At 39.9% G+C, this 18,811-nt stretch overlaps 1 pseudogene across 1 annotated transcript; it reads right to left on the reverse strand.

Annotated features, from left to right (window-relative positions):
• Positions 1-14,463: 14,463 nt before the first annotated feature.
• Positions 14,464-15,364, reverse strand: LOC308643451 (heterogeneous nuclear ribonucleoproteins C1/C2-like; annotated as a pseudogene). The gene has a single exon. The product of its transcript is annotated as a heterogeneous nuclear ribonucleoproteins C1/C2-like (transcript).
• Positions 15,365-18,811: the final 3,447 nt, after the last annotated feature.

Here is an 18,811-nt window from a genome sequence, read left to right on the forward strand (position 1 = left end):
ACCTTTATTTAGTTATAAAACATTAAATAATAAATACATACAAAATTAGTTATTCTATATAAATCTGAGGAAGACTATTGTTACAGATAATTTTAGTTTGGAGAACACCAACTAGGTAAAGTGTTATCCTCAGCTTTACATTTTGAAATGCTTATATACTTGAAGAATATGAATACATCTAACATACAGAGAAGCCAGTAATGGTTAAGGTCACAATTATGTAGATGTCCTTATATTAAGTTTCAATTTTAAAGTAAAATGTAGAATCTATAGTATATAGTGACAATAGCCACAACTGTGTTAGTAGTACTAGCAAAAATCAAAGGATAGCTTTAAATCTCTTATACACTTAGGAATCAATGTTAATGATCAAAATAGACTTAGGGAAAATAGATATAAACCAGGCTTTCAAATGGCTGTGTGGTCCTTCTATGTCTGATACAATGTGTAAAATAAGCACTTTTGGTTTCCTTGCGAGTAGACTTACATAAACTGTCATTTTACAAACTTCCACATAACACTTAGAGAAGGCTTAGACAAACATAGTCCTCAGATATATACATATGATAGTCACATATATTTAGGGTGTCAACTATATTGTTCTAACCTAAAATAACAGTTGTTTATTTAACCAGTTACCAAGTAATCATCTAAAAGAACTTACAATTGGTACAAACCCTAATTCCTTTAAGACTTAGTTTCCCTAAGTAACAAAACCTAACAGGCACAAGAAAAAAAAAATGGGGGGAATTGAACTCAGGGGCACTCAAACACTGAGGCACATCTTCAGCCCTATTTTATATTTTATTAGAGACAGGGTCTCACTGAGTTGCTTAGTGCCTCCCTAATTTGCTGAGGCTGGCTTTGAACTCACAATATTCCTGCCTCTGCCTCCCAAGCTGCTGAGATTACAGGCATGTGCCACTGTTCTTGGCCAAGAAAATTATTTTGATAGACAGGAGCAGATCAAAGTTTCAGATTTTGCTGCATATCATCAATACATTGAAATTTAAATAACTTTGACTTTGCTAATTATAGGCAATCTAATCACAAACTTTCTGAGATTTACCTTCCACTAACCTTCTGTAACTCACTTCGACATGCTACAACTTATTTACATTCTTAGTTTTGTCCTATCTTTATATTGGACTCGTAATACAAGAAACTTACTTCACCATACAAAATACTTTCTCATCCAGAAACATTTATTTTATCTTCTAATATTTTATACTGCAATATATTTCTATACCTGTAACTTTTTTATATCTTTTTTCTAGTTTTAGACCCTTTCTTAAAGTCATATTCTGAAATAATCCTTATGAATATTATCTGAGCATTTAATTTACACAATAAATTTCATCTTAGGAGAGGGTTGAACAATTCAGCATATTAAAAAAAAAGAAAAAGAAAAACTGTCTTAATCTTTTTTTCTCCCAGGTTGCATTCAAAGGGTTTGAGCACAATATATTTTTGAGCCTGATCTGTCTGTGTTATCATTATCATGATGCCATCGACTTTAAGTGAGTTCCCCATTGTCAATAGTACCCAGAGGCTCCTTTTGGGCCTTTTTCTTATACTAGGCATATTGATATTCAGTGGAGGAGGCTCTTTCCATCTTTTTCTTTAGGCTTCATTGAAGATCCCTTTGCAGAGGCTGCCAACAGAATGCAGCTTGGCCTTAGTGTCTGTTTTTTCTTTTCTGGGTGCAGTTATTTAACCTGCCAGTCTCCCCATGCATTCTTTTAGTTTGATGGATACTTTGTTATAGCAAGAATTGCTCGCCCAAGTGATGGCCAAATGGGGGTGTACTTTCAGATCTTAAAAAGAAAGACCATTCCTGTCCCTAGGTAATAAACTAACAGGGCTGAAACCTACTGCCACATCCTTTGAGGCCAGCAGCCTCTACCTTCCATGGGCAAAAGGGGCTGGAAGGCAGGGCAGAGGTCAGGTCCTCTTTGTATATTCTTCTACAGTTTAGGCAGCTTTCCTGTTTTTTATTTTCCCAGCCCAGGACTGGTGTCCCTGATCCACAGTGAGATGATCTTCAGTTTACTGGGGCCAGGCTAAGAAACAGCGCTGAGTAGAGAGCTGTCAGTGCACAGTCTAAAGGATTTAAAATTTTTTTAAAAAAACTTTTCTTCTGGAGTCCTGGTATCATTGCATGCCAGAGGCAGTGCCTTTTTTGCAGGCTCAACTTAGTTTCTGACTGTTCTCTTTATCATGCAATTATATAAATGCTTGCACATATAGTTTTTCTTCCATGTATTTTTCTCTGACAGACCAACTCCAACTGCAAGATTGTGTAATAATCCAGAAAGCCATTCAAAGGCCAGATTGTGTTATAGAAAAACATCTTTCTTTTAGGCAGGTTTATACCTCCAGGTGGCCCATTCATGCAAGATCTTTCTTCCCAACAGACTACTATAGCATGGCCCATGTGGTAAAGGGCCAGTAAAAGATAAGAAAGAGAGAGAGAGAGAGAGAGAGAGAGAGAGAAGAAACACGGACAACCAGGGAGGATCCCTGAAACCATAATCAACAGATGGGAACCTTTAAAACAAACAGACCTGTACATGCATAATTTCTTTAATTTACTTTACTTCTGATAAACCAACTCCAACTATAAGATTCTATAATAATTTAGAAAGCCATTTGAAGGCCAGATCATTACAATAAAACATCATTTTTGTTCCTTAGGCTTATATGTATAGGTGGCCCTTTCAGTCAAGATCTTTCCTAAGAGACTACCTATAGGATCAATGCAGCGTTGCTCATGTCTTGAAGGGGGGCAGTTACAGATGCAAACAAAAATACAGACAGACAACCAGAGGGACTCCTGAATCCAAGGCCAACAAACTGATGAGAATCTAGAACAAACCAGAAGGGAGTAAAAATCCCCAGGTTCTCAAATCTTGCTTAACCATGACTCCTACGCTAGTGATGCCACAGATATCCTCACAAAAAGGAACCAGATGTGTGGAATCAAGAGTCAGATGTGTGAAACCAAGGGTCTTGACATGCTCACTTGGGGACTTACCAAATGGCCAAAGGTGTCACAATTTTACTATTTCAGTTACCTTTTTCTCAAAGTAGACCAAGATGAAGAAAACTGTACCATTCAGGTAGAAAAGGAAGATGTTTCCAGAAGCAAAAGAAGCTTTGGCAGCTATTGCAAGAATCCCTCAGTATTCATAGGAAAAGATCCTCTGGTTTGACCTGAGGAAAATTCACCCGTCTCCTAAATCTCCAGCAGCTGATGCTCAACAAGTTCATCAACCATTGTTCTATTTGAGCATGGAAGTGGACATGTGTGGCATGCCAGGCCTGCCCAGGAAGGCCAGAGTGGGAAGTGTTCTTGGGTTCCATCTGGGGTGCCAACATATTAAAGAAAGCTTGGTCCTTTTCCTTGATGCCAATCCAATAGGTCCTTGTCTATTAGGCCAATCCAATAAGGAGGGTGTGATTTTGAGGAAAAGGAAAAAGAAGCTTTGCTGGAAAAAGGAGAAACACAAGGGCCTCCCATCCCAAAGGCTGTGATTCTGCCCATCAGAGGGAACAGGGACTATTAAAGAGGTGATTCAAAGGCTACATCCTATATGTTCACTGTCCACATCCTATATGTTCACCTGTTAATTTGGAGATAGTCATTTCTGAGATCTTCTTCTGCCATCCCCAGAAATCCAAATTACTTTATTCCTGTCATGGGTGTGTGCTCAAGGACAGATAACTCTGTCTAGGATGGGGAAGAAAGTGATCCTGTTTCCCTGAGATTGGAGGGTAGCAGTTATAAAGGAGGAGGGTGGGAGGAAGAGAAAGAAATATGTCCATTGAAAAAATAAATCACAGTGGCAGAGCAGCAAGTGCTGTATTCAAAGCATAAAGTGGACCACTGAAGCTGGTTTTGAAAATCAGGATCAGGTTTTGTTCCCTGGGATGTTGAATATTGAACACCCAAGAAACACCAAGGCAGGAGCAAAAAGTTTTATTTACAGGCGGGGGGGGGGGGGGGGGGAGGTAAAGGACGATGGAAAAGCTCCATAAACTCAACAAGCCAAAACAACCATTTACCTGTCTGAGATTTTAATAGCAGGACCGTAGCGGCCAGTCACAGAAGAGAAGGGAGGGGGGGAGGGGGGAGAGAGAGAGAGAGAGAGAAGAAAAGAGGGGGAGAGGGGGAAGAGAGAGAAAGGAGGGGGAGAGAGGAGGAGGGGAGAGAGAGAGGAGGAGGGGAGACAGAGAGGAGGGGAGAGAGAGAGAGGAGGGGAGAGAGAGGGGAGGGGGAGAGAGGAGGAGGGGGGAGAGAGGGGAGGGAGAGGGGAGGGGAGAGAGAGGGGAGGGGGAGAGAGCAGAAGGGGAGAGAGAGAGAGGGGAAGGGAGAGAGAGAGGGGAAGGGGGAGAGAGAGGGGAGAAAGAGGGGAGAGAGAAAAGAGAGAGTAAGAGAGCGAACACGAACAGGGTATTGATATTTATGGGCTTAACACAGGATGAGGAGGAGCAAGGCGAGTGGACTGTTACTTCTTCATTGGCTGAGAGTTCAGGCCACTTCAGGGATTGGAGGTGTGCCATTCAAAGTTTGCGCCATTCACAGGGATTGGATGTGACGGTTCGCTCACCATTCAGTGCGTCAGGGACCTGAGCTCCTGGAAGAGAAGCGCTCCAGGGGCCATCTTTACCAATAAGAGAGAGAGAGAGAGAGAGAGAGAGAGAGAGAGAGAGAGGAGAGAGAGAGAGAGAGAGAGAGAGAGAGAGAGAGGAGGGAGAGGGAGAGGGAGAGAGAGGAGATTCCTGTGGAGAGAAGGGGGTTGATTGGGGATGTTTTGTTCCTTTTATAGATTTTAGGTTTCATTTCTTCTCTTGTCCCCTCCTTTTATCTTGCTTACATGTCCAAGGGCAAAAAAGAGCAGTCCACAGGCACTTTCCCTATTCTCCATATCTGCCAAGAAAGGCAGAAGGGAGTCACCCAGGGGGGCATTCTTTAAAGACTGCTTGCTCAGATGAACAATTCCCTGGAGGCAGGTGATCCTGGCCACAGGTGAAAGAGGGGAAGTGTTCTGGAGGTGTTAGCATTTTCTTTCTTTCTTTTTTTTTTTTTTAAAGAGAGAGAGTGAGAGAGAATTTTTTAATATTTATTTTTTAGTTCTCGGTGGACACAACATCTTTGTTTGTATGTGGTGCTGAGGATCGAACCCCGGGCCGCACACATGCCAGGCGAGCGCGCTACTGCTTGAGCCACATCTCCAGCCCAGGTGTTAGCATTTTCATTTTGAATCAGCACCCATCTTCCTGACCCAATTATTCCTTATCTACACTGACTGTCCTTTCACCCTGGTCTTACCACTGTTGTAAGGGGAAGGAAATCTCTTCCTGTCTTCAACAGGGAAAATTAAGCCTCTTTTTTTAGAAATTTGTATTTGTCCTTATGATCTACATATTTTGATTTCATTTTAAATACCAAGACAACAAAGTTATTGAGATTTTTTTTCATTCCCTAAGTATTTCTCAGACTGCCTACTACACATTAGGCATGAGCTTGGCAACCCCAAAATCTTTTATCCTATCTCATAATAAAAATCTCTGAGAATTATACAAATTTTTATAAGTCTAGTGCTGAGACTCTTCTGGGAATAAAACTTGACCTCAAATGACATGAGACTAAGTATAATCTTTATTTAGTCCACTTATGAATAACCTTAACACATTTTTCTGAAAAGTGTTAATGTACTTGAATACATAGACAGTACCCTAGACTGCTTAGTTAGTTTCAGTTGTTGCTTAACTTTTTATTTTAAATGTTGAAGTAAAAAAACATTAAAATGTGGGGTAGGGGTAGGAGATTAGATTTTATATATATCTGCAGTAGCAAATATACCTACATACTAGGGATTGATCTGTTATGCTCGAATTTGGAACCCCCAAAAGACCACCAGAGACCAAGATCGATGTAAGCAGCAAAGAGGTGTTTATTGGGAGCTAGCTCTGTCCTCCACATGCACACAGCAACTGGTGACGCTGAGAGGCCCAGAACCCAGGGTTTGCAGCAGTTTTATTCACTCTTTGGGGAAGGCAAGGACTTCACATACATCATAGCATCTCTTAGCAACTCATCACACACACCACGGAAAAATCATAAAACAACTCTAAAACATGATTAGCCTATTCACTGGCAGGATCAAGTTGGGTAAGGGTGATTGGTTAGTACAAGAGGAGGATTCCTTTGAATTGATTGGTTTAGGCTAGGAGGGGAGTACGTGCTGAACTACAGGGTTTCCCAACATGTTATCAACCACCATAAACTATTGTGAGGGTCATCTGGCATCCCAGGTATTTTCCCTGTCTCATGCTGATTGGTGGTTGCTAGGGGGTTGCTATGGGTCCTCACCTAGCCTGACACCTGGCTCCGCTGATCTCTCCTGTTATTTGTAGATAAACAACTCAGTAGGGTGGGTATGTGCCTAAGAGTGCTCTGTGGATCTTTCCAAGGACAAGAGTCATGCCCCCTTCCTTGGACAGGCTTTGCTCTGAGGTAGAGGCTGGTTTCTCAGATTCTGTTATAGAGCTGGGGCCTTCCAAGAAATGGAGGCAGCATGAAGACCACCCCCTTGAAATCTCCAATTCTTGTGATCAAGTTAGAAAGATTTCAGATATTTACCTAAAAACAATAGGAATGAGTTTAGTGAAGAGATAGGAAAAGGGAAAATGGACACTCTCAAGCGAGAGAGAGGAGGTCCTCTCAGAGAGAGACAAAGTGCCTCTCCTGAACTCCAGTTTTACTGGAGATCCCAGGGAAGTTTCCAGAGTTCTGTCCAGGTCCAATCTTTTGACTTTTGACTGACAGCAGAGTGACATCAGACTTTCAAGTCCCTATTGCTATGACAACTCTGTCACCTTGACCCAGGCTGACTGGTTCTAATTAGATTCAGGCTCTATGGTTAGAGGAATTATCCTTATCTTCTGGAATCTAGTCTGTGAACAGGGTCATAAATAGCCCTTCAAAGTAACTTGGGTTCCTTTTATGGTTATTTCCTGCCTGCATTTCCTTGGGTAGTTTGCTGAGGAATGTGACAGTTCCTGTCCACTTAGGATAGGCAAAGAAAGCATGTGGGGGTCAAGAAAGCATATGGGGGTCAGAATAGTGGGCCCATTTCATAGAATTATTCTTAACCTCTTTTTCCCTCCATCCTCATCTGAATGAACCCTAACAATACCAGGGGAACTTTACCACTGATCTACACTCCTAGCCCTTAAAATTTTTTTTTTTTTTAAATTTTGAAACTGGGTTTCACTAAATTGCTGAGAATGACCTGGAACTTGCAATCCTTCTGCCTCAGCCTCCTGAGTCTCTGGGATTATAAGCATTCACCACCACACCTAGGACAAACGGTATTTTAAAAAATAAACTACACCGATCAATATGTACTACTTACTATAATGCAACAATTAAAAATGTGGGAAAAAATAAAATAAAATAAACTCCACATTATATCCAGTTATTGAGATTGAAGAAGTAAAAAGAAAAAGTGGGGAAAAGTACCAATTGAAGTAAAGGGGGAGATGCAAGCATTTTGTACATAAATGTACACATGCAAAAATTCGGCACAGAAACTACAACAAAGTAGAAGTTGAATAAATATTTGTTATGAGAGGTACAGGAGTAAGAACAACTGGATAGGCAGAGAAAATGGAAAAGATGATCACAGAGTAACCACAAAGAAAAAATACAAATAACCTATTTCTAAAACTGAGGAGGAGAAAGGGGATGGAGAGGCGGTGAGGGAGGGAGGGAGAGAGAACACAGCCTAGAACAAACAGATGGTAAGAAAAGACCAGGACCATCTGCTTTGTACTTAGATAGTTCTACAGGTCTGTGAGAAACTTCAAGAGGCCAATTACCTTTGATTTTTGAAATACTAATTAACTGATTTTGGATTTTACCCAAATTATGTATACTTAAATTTTTAGAGGAGGTCTTTGAGAAGCCATGGCCTAACTCAAAGGGAAATTATTCCTATTGTCAAACTGACAAAGAAAGATGAGGTGGTGGGTAAAGTCCTACCCAGTCTGAGGCTGTCTATTCTTTCTTTAGAATGAGTGAAAGATACCCCAGAATTTGATAGGTTTACATTTGAAAAGAAAGGCTATACAGCTTTGCAGTAACAATGTTCTTTTTCCCATGGTTCTTTTTGTTTTGGTAATGTCATCCACAGCCATTCAATCTTTAAGGAGGCCTCTGCAAATTAATTATTCAGAAGATACTGAAAGCTTCCAATTGTTCCATTGATAATGTCTTCTTTTTTGATTTTTTTATTATAAATCTTTTTTTTTTTCCTTTCCTCAGTTCTGGGGATTGAACCCAGAGATGCTTAACTGTATTTAGCTGAAAGCTTGGTCCTTGTCCCCAGTGCCAATTCAATAACCAGGACTCGGTTTTGAGAAAAAAGGAGAAAGAAGGTTTATTGCTTTGCTAACAAAGGAGAAACACAGGGGACTCCTGTCCTAGAGGCTGTGATTCTGCCCATCAGCAGGAACAGGGAAGGGGCTTTTAAAGAGGTGACTCAAAGACAGTCCATGTGTTCTCTGTTGGAATTGTCATTCGCTTGTTAATTTGGGAGATAGTCATTTCTGACATCTTCTGGTACCATCTCTAAAGTCTGGATTACTTCTTTCCTATGGTGGGTATGTATTCAAGGGCAGATAACTCTGTTTAGGATGGGTAAGAAAGGTAATCCTGTTTCCTCCGAGATTAGGGAGGAGGAGAGAGTAGAGAGGCTCAGGGAGAAAAGAAGAAAAGGAAACATGTCCATTTTAAAAATCAGTTGCAGTGGCCAGAGCAGCAAGGGTTATATCCAAAGCATAAGGTAGACCACTGTTACATGACTAAATTCCACTCACTCTTTAATTCCCAAGCTGTGATACCGTGAGAAATAGAAAGTCTAGTGGTTCATTTTCAGAATAAGTATTTAGCTTAATTGGGGATATAAGATCCAGTCATAGCCATTTTGAGATCCAATTGTAGCCATTTTAACTGTAGTCCTTCCCTTTGCTGGCCCCAATTTTAAAATTAGCCAATTGCATAGATCGTGACCCCAACTTCCTTTTAACAGAGCAAGGTGCAGTTGCTGCTGTTAGGGATTAAAAACAGGTGGACTGAGTAGGGTGTGGTGGTGAAGCCAGATTTAAAGTTAGGTAGTCAGTGTAGTTAGGTAAATCGGGTCTAATATGGAGTGAGATGTAAAATGGAGGCCATGTTGAGAATGAATTCCGGGAAAAATTGAACAACTCTTGGAATGTTAATGAAGTCCGGGAAAAGCCCAAGGCCAGAGCCCATCCCAAAGAAGTGTTAATGAACAGCCCCCAGCAAACTTGAAGATGCTGACTCAGAAGTCCTTCTTGCCCAGATTACTTCTTTGGCCCACCCTTGTCCCAGCCCTCGGGCCTTCCCACTGAAAGAACTATAAAAAGGGGAAACAACCACACTTCCACGGATTCCATCTCTTGGGTCCCCTTCTTCCTCCGGGAGAAGTCTTTTCTGCTGTCCTTTAATAAAGCTTCTATTTTCCACTCTGACTTTGCCTCAGCGTGCTTCTCTGGTGTTATTCTTCAACACTGGGGAAGCAAGGACTGTCACCTGTCAGCAGCGGTAACAGTGGTACACACCTGTAATGCCAGCAGCTCAGTAGGCTGAGGCAAGAGGATTGTGAATTCAAAGCCAGCTACACAATGGCAAGATGCTAAGTAGCTAAGTGATACTCTGTCTCTAAATAAAATACAAAATAGGGCTTGGGATGTGGCTCAATAGTCAAGTGCCTCTGGGTCCAATCCCCAGTACCCTTTCCCTGCAAGAAAAAAAAAAGAAAAGAAAAGAAAAGAAAAGAAAAGAAAGAAAGAAAGAAAGAAAGAAAGAAAGAAAGAAAGAAAGAAAGAAAGAAAGAAAGAAAGAAAACAGGTGGACTAGGGCTGGGAATATAGCTTAGTTGGTAGAGTGCTTGCCTAGCATGCATAAGACCCTGGGTTCAATCCCCAGCACCACAAAAAACAAATAAACAAACAAACAAGTGGACTGCTCCCCCAAGTGTGTTTGCTTGCCAGACTTTGGTAACATGCCCTTCTGCAGAAATAAAGTTTGCCTTGCTCAGAAGTATCTGGGCATGTTATTTATTCCTTGTGGCACCCCCGGTCTTTCTTAGTTACCCTTATTCTAAATTAGATTCACTTAATAAATGCTCTTACACTGTATATTATTTCTTCAAAACATTCCCAACAATTGCAGAATTTTATGTATTCTTTCTTAGTAGAAAATAAATTCCATATAAAGTCAGAGATCATGTCTGTATTGTTACTTCTAAATACATACTATCTAGCACATTTTGGTCTCCTAGTAGTTGAGTAGTAAATATTTGTTAATTATTAAAATGGAAGCTTCCTCTTCCTTGGCTACACTGATGAGATTAGCTTAACTCTGGAAGATTGATGTGCAGTCATGATTTTCATTCCTACTTACCTCATAGCAAGGAGCTGAGGCTGAAGAAATCATCAACTCACAAAGAAGCTTAGATGGGATGCTGAGAAGGTATAGCAGTGAAGTTTCCTAATAAATTATGCTACTTTATCCAGGCCATGTTTGATAGATGGTCTTCCCTGATGAAAGGGTCCTTGCTTGCTCAAGGGGTCGGGGATGATCTCTGTGGCAATGTAATTCTAAAGCAGAGATTTGGCATGTAGGGTGTGATGTACAGCATAGAGAATGAGCAAAGAGGGAGACAGGACAATTTAGAATAGCCTCTGAGTCACTCACTGACCCATTAAACCACTTGTTTTTGTTCAGATATGAGATGTCTCCCTAATAGCCTCTGAGTCACTCACTGACACATTAAATCACTTGTTATGGTTTAGATATAAAATGTCTCCCTAAAACTCATGTATTATATAATGCAAGAATTTTTAGAGGTGGAATGATTGGGTTATGAGAGCTTTAAACTAATCAGTAGATTAATCCACTGATAGGGTTAAGTGAGTGGTAATTGTAGGAAGGTAGTATGTGACTGGAGAAGGAAGGTCACTGGAGGATTTATATTTTGTCCCGCTGAGGGAAACTCTGTCTTTGCTTCCTGTTGCCATGTCCTGAGATGCCTTCCTCTGTCATGTCCTTCCATCATGATGTTTTGCCTCATCTTGAGCCCAGAGCAATGGAGTTGCCCATGTATGGACTGGGACCTCTGAATCCCAAATAAAACATTCCCTCCTCTGTGTTGTTCAGGTCCTTTGGTCATCGTGAGAGAGAAAAGGATAGGCAGTGGAGAGTAGGGAAGGGACAGTAAAGGTTGACCAGAGGGCCAGCCCCAGAACAGTCATTTTAACATCCCTCGTCATGCTATAAAACAGTTTCTATTTCTCAGAAAGGGTATAAATTTCCTTGTCTAAGAAAGTGACTAAATAATCTGTATTCCAGCCTGTGTCTACTATGGAACAACTGCAATATCAAAAAGGAATCCAGAGGAGCTTATCAACTTCTTATCTGCTTTTAAAGGGAGTAGTGCTCTAAGTCTTAAATGCACTCTTGCCCCTCCCAGGCACGCTGCACTGGGATCCTGAGTCTTTCTCTCATTTTGCTTCCCCCTCCACCCTTTTAAACTTGTTTTAATTAGTTATACCTGACAGTAGAATGCATTTTGACACATCATACATAAACGGAGTATAACTTCTCATTCTTTTGCTTTAAATGAAATTCCTGCCCCCCTTGCTTACCTCTGCAGCATTTGCCATGTTCATTCTTCAACTCCATGGAACACAAACCCAATCCCCGACTTCTGTTGGTAATGACAGCAAGGAAGAAACTAAAACACCACTGACCTTCATTCCATCCCCTGGTCCAGCAACATCAGCATATCACTCACTTTGTACTGAACAACCCAGCACCATTGTTACTTACTACCACATGGACATTTCTAAGGCTCTTCCAATATTATATATTTAAAGTTTCTATTTAGTTCTACTAGTTCAATCATTTCTGTTACAGAGGATACTCACAGAAATCCAAAATGTTTCTGCCAGTCTTGTTTTGACTCAAGGATATGTGCCAAATATTAAAACCAGCAAAGAGCCATCTGCTCTTTATTATTGTGTGCATCCATGTGTGTGTGTGTGTTTTAAATCATCTAGTCATCCAATCACCATTTAAAAAACAAAGCAATCTACAGGCTGGGGATATAGCTCAGTGGTAGAGAACTTGCCTAGCATGTTCACGGCCCTGTGTTGGATACCTAGTGCCACAAAAACAAAACAAAAAAGGCAGGAAAAAAAATCCACCTTTTTATGGTAATCAGCAAAAATAAATAAATAAATAAATAAAGGGAGATTATAGCATCCTCAATTCTTTGTAACAGAGCAGCTCCCTCACTCTCAAACTCTCTTTCTCCTCCTCTTCTTAATCTTTTCCCTAATCTCTTAAGGACCCATCCCTTTCACAGGGTATTCTGATTCTAAAGAGAGATCTCCATAATACCCACTCTATTCTTTAGCTCATTGAATTGAATTGTAGAGAAGTAATGTGCTTGTTAGAAAAGAAAATGCTGGTACTGGCCTTAGGAGATGAGGTATTTTTAGATGTTCTGAGAGGGAGCAGAGACAGGCAGGTATGCACTGTGGAGAGCAAGGCCCTTTCCCAGCATGAGCATTTCCTGCCCATTGTCTCTCTGCACCCTCTTTTTCTCCTATAAAAGCCCTTTCTGCTCCTGAACCCCATAAAATTGTTTCCTGCCACCAACTTTGAGTGGCAAGCAGCATGGGCATTTGATTCTGGCAACACTATGGAAGAAGACAGTGCAGACATACTTTCCTACATCCTTGGCTTCAATCTTTTGAGACTGACATAGCTAATGAGGCTCTAGAACTCGTCAAGGAAATTTCCAGAGACTTCTAAAGCAATCATCCTGCATAAATTCACATAAGCCTCATCTTTCTAAGCATTTGATATCATGGCTTGATCATCTTCATGAGAAGTGGCACATTTCAATTAATTTAGCTCTCAAGTTAGCAATCATTGCACAGGAAGAAATCTCAGTGCAGTCAATGAAACAATCACCCGTAGTGTGGAGAGCAATTTTCTGGTCATGGAGGAGTCCTGGAGAATGAGACTCAGGTCATGAAGTACCTGTAGGCTCTAAATCCAACAACTGTCCAGGTATCACACCTTCCCCCTAGGGCCTCAGGAGCAATCTGGGTCTATTGGCTTAACTTTCTGGAGTATCCCTATGGATGTACAGGTAAAAGCCCAAATTACAAAAAAGAAAAAAATTATTTACATTTTTGTTTTAATTTATTGAGTATAGATAAAGGATTATTTCCCATTTTTTTAAGAGAGAGAGAGAGAGAATTTTTTAATATTTTTTTTTTTTTTAGTTTTCGGCAGACACAACATCTTTGTTTATATGTGGTGCTGAGGATCGAACCTGGGCCGCACGCATGCCAGGCAAGCGCACTACTGCTTGAGCCACATCCCCAGCCCCCATTTTAAACCATCCTTTTATTTTTAGACTGTACATGATAAATGATTCATTTTTATAACAAAATATTATTATTATTATTATTATTATTATTATTATTATTATTATTATTATTATTATTATAATACCTGGGGTGCTTAAACACTAAATCACATCCCCAGTCCCTTTTTTTTTTTTTTTTTTTTGAGACAGGGCCTCACTAATTTGCTTAGTGCCTTGCTAAATTGCTGAAATTGGCTTTAAACTTGTGATCCTCATGCTTTAGTCTCCCAAACTGCTGGAATTATAGGTGTGTGCCACTGTGCCAAGCTCTTTATTCATTATCAAGGGAATCTCATTGTTATTACTAACAACTAATACATAATGAGTGCCTATACTGTGCCTGACAATATGTTAAGCATATTGTGTGCATCACTTCATCTAAGATTACAGTTTTGTGAGAAGCTTTTTTCTTCCTTCTAGAGGATGCATTTAACATGCCAACTCTCTTTCACAAAAATACATTGTTACATTTGTGTTGAACAGCCCCAACAGGATTATTATGTTGGGGATAACACACATACTTCTAACACTCAAAGCTGCTCTCAGGTGCTACAACTAAATGAGATTGCCTTTATAGTTAGGGGAGCAACTACTGAAATCATGTACAAATGGAGAGAACTGTACTCCCTGCATAACAAGAGGTTATTTTGGAGACTGTTGATAAAAACTATACATCTTTTTATTGTGAAGTCATAAAGAAGTATCAAAATTAAAAGCAAAAATTACAGGGAAAGACTTAACAAAACTATTAGAGTGTCAAAGGACGTGAAAATGGGACTAGAAGCAGGGCAATATGATATGAAGACTGGAAGGACAAAGATAGGGAGGACAGTGAGCAGGCACTGAAGATACGAGGGAGAGGATCTGGTGAAACTTTGATCATAGACAAGCGCCTAGGTAAAGAAATAATGGGATAAGATTTCTAAGCCCCACTATGTGCTGAAGAGTCATCCTCACCATTGCCGCTGTCTCTGTCATCCTCTCCTTCCTCTGCCTCTTTTCCCATCATCCTTGATCAACTGCAGCTGGTCATCCCCCATCTTCATTTTCATTATCATCCAGTACGTCCCCCTCCTCAGCAGAGTCATCTGCACCCCCATCTGCACCCCCTCAGACTCCATCTTCATATTAGTTTCCTCTTTCTTCAGGGAGCTGCTGCTCTGCTCCTCTTCCGATTTATCTTCTTTGTCTCTACTGCTTGTTTGCTCTGCTCCTTTTCAACTTTTTCCAGGCTTTCCAGAAGAGAATCCACTTTTTGTTTTATTTGGGTCATCATCTCCTTTCAACTTTCCAGACTTGGAAGAAGATCCCCGCTGTCCTCTCTTAGAATTGAAGCCACTTTTGCCCCTTCGGGGGGTGGTGTTTCCTGATGCAGGCTGGCGTTTACAGGGCACTATCCGCCCTAGCAATGGGAGGAGGAGGAGGAACACATGCGAGGTAACTGTCCATTCTGTCATAATCATCACATTGAAAGTCATAGTGCAAGTCATAGTCCAGTTCTGCTACTGGTCCGTACATGTCCGCTGCAGATCCTATCACACCTGCTTTTCCTCTGTCCACTTTTGGCTCTGCAGCCAGATTAATATCTAAAATCTGGCCAGAAATCCTTCAGCCGTCCTCTCCTGCTACAGCAGCCCAGGCGTTCTCTCATTAACATAGTGGATGAAGGCAAAGCCCTTATGGAGAGAGCAACCCACAGTTTTGCCATCCTTGGAGAAGATTGCTTCCACATTGACATCTTGACCTACAGTGTTGACATTCCCAGTGAATACACAGGAGTTCATGGAGCGTGGATCTGTCTTGTTGTTAACGTTGCTAATCATCGTGTTTGATAAGGTTTCTTACAAAGGTGAAAGAATGTAGCTGAAGGTCAAAATAAATACATAGATAGATAGATAGATAGATAGATAGATAGATAGATAGATAGATGAATCTCACAGGAGTGGGGATGGGGAGAAGAGATTCGTTCTGAATCTCCTACTCCCAGATTCTTTGTGAAGAAGCCGACCACTGCTGCTCAAGGTCAGCAAGGTGGCTGACATCGCTCAGCCTTCCTCTCTTCACAAAATGAGAAGCTAACTTTTATAAGCTTATGCCTGAGATGCATTGTATAACTATGCATCAACTAAATTTGAGATCTTCCTGCTTCTGCCTCCCAGTTATACAATAACTATTGTGACAGCAGCCCTTTGGAAGGTCAATTTACTTTCTTTCTTTCTTTTTTTTTTTTTCCTGGAATGAACCCAGGAACCCTTAACCACTGAGCCACATCCCCAGCTCTTTTATATACTTTATTTAGAGACAGGGTCTCACTGAGTTGCTTAGGGCTTTGCTAAATTGCTGAGGTTGGCTTTTAAATAGGGATCCTCCTGCTTCAGCCTTCCAAACTGCTGGGATTTCAGATGTGTTCCACTGTGTCCGGTGTCAATTAACTTTCAAATAAAGACTATATTTTTAAAAGGAGACTTGGAGGATATTTGTGGAAAATTAATAATTGTGGCAAAACCACAGATAAAAATGAGCAGACAAGTTTGTTTCAGTGTAATGGGTGGTGGTGGGAATGTGGGGATGCGGCTCAGTGGTAGAACACTTGCCCAGCAGGTTCAAGGTCCTGGGTTCTATTGCCACTGCCAAACAATCAATGTATTTAGTAGGGAAAGACTGATCTGAATGGAACATAAGATTATAGATTTCTATATTAACACCTATATTCTATATTATCAGTTATAAGAAATAGCAATATGTCTTTGCAAAATACATGTTAGTTTCACTCTGTTTTATTCTTCAAATACTAGTTGGAAAAGTTAAGTAACGGTATGTTTAAGAACCTCCAAAACTGGGTGCAGGGCACATGCCTATAATCTCAGCAATTTGGGATGCTGAGGAAGGAGATTTCCAAGTTCCAAGTTTGGGGCCAGTCTTAGCAAATTAGTGAGACCGTAAGTAACTTAGTAAGACTCCATCTCAAAATAAAAAATAAAAAGGGTTGAAGAAGTGGTGCAGTTATTAAGTGCCCCTGGGTTCAATTTGTGGTATCAATCAATCAATCAATCAATAATAAAATGAGCTGAAGATGTAGCTCAGTGTAAAGTGCCCCTGGGTTCAATACCCAGTACTATGATACCATGAGAGAGAGAGAGAGAGAGAGAGAGAGAGAGAGAGAGAGAGAGAGAGAGAGAGAGAGAAAGAAAGAACCAAAACCATACGAAATAAGGTGTCCATTAGTGTTGAGTTTAAATTTTACCTTTAAGTCTCTACTTAAGGGAAAAAAAAAAAAAGCTAAGATAATACCTTGATTTTTTTTTTTTTTTTTTTGGTGACACTAGGGATTGAACCCAGGGCCTTGTGCACATAAGGCAAGTACTCTACAAGATAATATCTTTAAATATATTTGAGCATCATCACATACTTCAAAGAGTTTGCCTAAACATATAGAGATGGTAAATTCCAGGGATAATTTTCATTCTTAACTTTTTATTAAAACAATGATACATTTGCAAAAAAAAAAAAACTTTAGAATTTGTATTTGAAAGCTATGCATTTTCTTTAAGGGTACTAGAGCATGAACAGAAGTATCCATGCCTGGGAGTCAGAATTCATAACTTGTTATCTGTAAAAATGTAACTCAGCTTTGCATGTTGGTTTACCAGCTGAAAGTCAGATTAATAATGGATTTAATCTGCAGAGTTGTTTATAAGATAAAAATAAATTTGATTTTTTTGCCCTAGAGAATTAAATATAATTAATGAGATGACAGTTATATTTGCCTATGCACATTTATAGAAAGTTTGTGCATTTATTTGATGGCTGTATATTTAATTTGGAAATTTTAAATTAGATCTGAGTGGCAAGAGTCCCAATGCTGAAGCATTCTTAGTTTTCTTTTTTTGGTACCAAGGATTAAATCCATGAGTGCTTAACCACTGGACTACATCCCCAGAATTCCCATCCATTCTTTTTTTTTTTTTTTAACTTTGAGACAGTGCCTTCTTAAGTTGCTGAGGGCCTTGCTAAGTTGCTGAGACTGTCCTCAAATTTGAGATCTTCCTGCTTCTGCCTCCCAGTCTCTGGAATTACAGGCATGTGCCACTACATCTGGCTTTCTGAAACATTCTTGAATTGAATATTAAAGTGCACATTTAAAAGTATTTGCCATATTTATCTGTCTCTAAAAGTAATTTGTGATCAGTTTTAGGATTTTCACAAATTTGATATTTTGTCATAATTATCTCAAATGTTTAAATAGAAATTTAAATGTAAACTTGACTTTAGCAACCAACAGAGCTTTCTGTGCCCATCACTCAACTTTGAATTTCATGTGGGATACATAGTTTCTTTCTTTTTTTTTCAGACACGTTTGTCTTTTTATTTTGTTCATTCCCACTCAACTGTATGTTCTATGACAGTCTGATAGTGATGTTACTTGATATTATTTAATACCTACTGAGGTCAGGCAATCCAAGGTCATCATTATGCTAAAATTAAAGTTACTTATGGAAGTTCATAGACACTTCTAGAATTGGTTTTACCTCCTACATGGGAACATAATCAAGAATCCCAGAACAGGTTTACTGATATGACTCAACTCTTCCCATTCATCAACCCCTGTTCACCAGTGGTACAGAAAGAGGGTTCTTTAACAAAGCATTACACATAACACCTCTACTAAACTAAACAAAATTTTTTTGTAGTTAAAAGCAGAAAGTCTTTTTTCACCCCAACCTTTAATTGTTTTTTTTTAATATTTATTTTTTAGTTGTAGTTGGACACAATACACTTATTTTATTTATTTATTTTTATGTGGTGCTGAGGATCAAACCCAGGGTCTCGCATATGCTAGGCGAGCGCTCTACTGCTGAGCCACAACCCCAGCCCCAATTGGTTTTTTAGTCAGCTCAGGTAGTTATAACAAAATACCATAGACTGAGTGGCTCAAACAACAAATATTGATTTCTCACAGTTCTAGAAATTGGGAAGATATGGATGCCAGCATGATTGGGTTTTTGGTGAGGGCCCTCTTCTTGGCTTGCAAAGGCAGCCTTCTTCTTGTGTGCTCACATAGTGAAAGAGCAAGCTCTCTGGTGTTTCTTTCTATGAAGACACTAACCTCATGGTGGAGGCTCTTCTCATGACCTCATATAAATTTAATTACCTCTTAAAGGCCCCACTTCCAATACTCTCACAGTGGTAGTTAGGGATTTCAAAATATAAATTTTGGAGAGACAGAAACATTCAGTTCATCATATTTGGCTAGGGCTACTATGATCAAG

Source organism: Spermophilus citellus (assembly GCF_964194105.1).
Source record: "Spermophilus citellus genome assembly, chromosome: 3".
NCBI lineage: Eukaryota > Metazoa > Chordata > Mammalia > Rodentia > Sciuridae > Spermophilus > Spermophilus citellus.